We start from the raw sequence: 3,000 nt of genomic DNA, 5'->3' as shown, positions 1-3,000 counted from the left end.
AAGAAATTGAATGCAGTGTGATTCTGAAGCCTGAACTCTTCATTCTAAACCATGAATAAATCCAAAGCTTTGTTTATTTTATATAGTTCTTAATATTTTACCATGAATCAGTATGACTTTAGTATGTAAAACTCACTGATACTCATATAAGATATATTACAATTAGACTTGAAGACATCAGGTGCACTTCCAAAAAATAGTAAATAATTGTTTAAGCAATAACTAAATATTTCCAACCTCTTCCTCACTCCTTTCCTCATACATAATTTTGACCATTTATCTTTTAATGATTCCATCCTTTCCTCCCATCTTTCTTGATACCTTTTTTCTCTTATCTGAAACCCATAATATAAAAGTTGGAAAAGTTTTCTTAGGAAATGAGAAAAGTAAACAATCAGATGCAGTAACTGTAACATAAACAACTAATTTATGTTTATGGGAAAAAACACATTTGATTGTGGACAATATTCCTTAAATCTTTATTCATTCTCAAATCCAAGCTCTTTCAAGGCCACCACCACGTATTACTAATTGCAATGAATTGTCAAGCAATCAGGTAATTTAATAAAGCCAAGCAATCAAGTAATTTAATAAATATTAAAGACTAGCAAGTATAAATGAAAAAGTAAAATTTTTGCATCAGAAGTAATGGAACAATCCTCCCTTAAGAGAAAACCAAAAAATATCACAAAAAACTATAAATTATTTTTCCCTTTTGTGTCCTCATTATTAATCTTTTCTTAGCATAATTCTGCTCGTTTACAGTAATTCAGAGAAAAACCTAATTCTTAAATTACCTCTTTAAAATATAACTTCTAAGATTCTAACAATTTGGATAAATTTATATAGATAAATGAAGAGAAATAACATAAAAGTTTGCAACTAGAATTTAAACAACATTTTAAAATACATAGTTTTGATCGATTCCGGTCAAGATGGCAGAATAGACCATTCCCAGAGTTACTCTCTCCCATAAATCAACCAATTTACAACTATTAAAAAGCAATAACAGCCAAGCTGGGGCTACTAGAGCTCAGGGGAAGAGGAAGACACACCTACAGAGTGCATGAAGGCAGCAGAAGCCACGATGAGAGAAAGAAAGAACCATTCTGACCATTTCGAGCCCTGGCCGATTCAAAACTGGAGCTGGTGAGCGCACAAAGAATGAGCTGGCAAAAGCCACAGCTGTGCCTTTTGGATGAAATTGTTTGGAGGCTGCAGGGGAGAAGAGGCCTTCGTGGCCCCCAGACCAGCAAGACTACTAACAAGGTTCCTGGGGACCCACATAGGAATGAGGAGCCACAACACCTGAAAAAATGGAGACACTCAGAGGTTGGTGAGTCATTATTAGCGACTGGCACTGTATTAGTCCATTTTTGTTGCTTATAAGAAAATACCTGAAACTGGGTGATTTATAAAGAAAAACAAAATTTCTTGCTTACAGTTTCTGAGGCTGGGAAGTCCAAGGTCTGTCTGGTGGTGGTGACAGTGAACCAGAGGTCTCACACTTGCAAGATGGTGGAAGCACAGAGATCAGAGAGAGAGAGAGGCAGACTCTCCTCTTCTTTTAACACCCTCAGAACCATGCCCCTGACCACCATTTTTAATGCATTCACTACTGCACAGTCTTACAATCCAATCACCTTTTCAAGGCTCTACCTTTCAACTACCATAAGATTTCCCACCCTCTTAACAGTCAGAGTAGGACTATGTTTCTAATATATAAAACTTGGGGAACACAATTCAAGTTTCAGTGAGTTTTGGGCAACATAATTCAATCCACTATAGACATACAGCCCACCCCACAGGATGTGTTTGGAGTGCAGGCGGTGGGGAAACGGGCCCATCAGGAGAACACTGGGGCACAGCATGGACAGCTGATCTGCCCACCAGTCAGCATAGGACTACTCAGTGGAGACTGGTCAGGAATATAGAACTGCAGGGGGTGCAGTTTGCTGAAAAGACTCAGGCCCAGACCAGAGCTTCTATGCAACCCAGGTGTACCAGATCACATGAGAGCCGAAAGTACCTATAAAGTCAACCCTTAAAACCTTAGCTGCACAAAAAGCCTTCCCCAGGAATCAGCAGCAAAGCAACAATTTAGCTCAACCACAGAGCTTAAGTGCTGGTCCCCTACAGGAAGTTCCCCTGTCAGGTCCACGGCCAGCTGACCCGGACAGCCCTAGCCTCATTCCTTTTGGTGGGCAAGCGAATGGCCTGGATTCCTCTTTCCCTCTGGTCCCCATTGGGAGGAGATGGGGGAAGAGAGCAGTGAAGAGAGGTGAGCACAGCCACCAGCCCCAACCAGCCCATTAAAGGACACTCAGACGCGGTGGGGGTTCTGTCGAGCAGTTCCGTTTATTATCACACAAGNCATGCATCCTATCTCAATGCCTAGCTATTGCAATCACGCAGTGTTCACTAGCGCAGAAGCGTGTATTTGGCCAATAAGGACTAAGGTGAGGTTTCCGCGGAGACTCCCACCTTACTTCCTCCTGGCACTGTCTTAGGCTGCCACGTTAATACGCCCTTGTGGGCCCATAATGGCACCGCTTGTAATGTCATTTAAGGTGGCGTTAGTTTTTAACATTCCCGACATTCCCCCACTTTAGAAGTAAGCGAAGGACAACAAATTAGTTCCTGTGCAGAGCTGAAGTGGTAGGAACAACAAATAATCCAACACAGAACTGGAAGAAAAAATAAAATACCCACAGACCAGAGACAAAGTTTGGTATTAACTAGTAACGGTCTCACATCACCAAAGAACACCTAATAAACATAGAAGGACTGGAAATCCCCTGGGCTACCAAGGCAGGGATGGGGGAGGGCTGGGGGCCACAGCCATGCCCCTGACACCCACAACCAGCCCAGTGACAACCACTGAGCTGCTGCAGAAAGCGCCCTGGGCTCTCCTGAGCTGGGGCAGTGGGGGGCTTCAGACCTCAGTCGCACACCCCCAATGCCCACAACCAGCCTAGCAATGACCAAGATACTGCTGGA

The sequence above is a fragment of the Galeopterus variegatus genome, unplaced genomic scaffold (genome assembly GCF_000696425.1).
Source record: "Galeopterus variegatus unplaced genomic scaffold, G_variegatus-3.0.2 Scaffold7517, whole genome shotgun sequence".
Taxonomy (NCBI): domain Eukaryota; kingdom Metazoa; phylum Chordata; class Mammalia; order Dermoptera; family Cynocephalidae; genus Galeopterus; species Galeopterus variegatus.
This window is presented reverse-complemented; position numbering follows the sequence as displayed.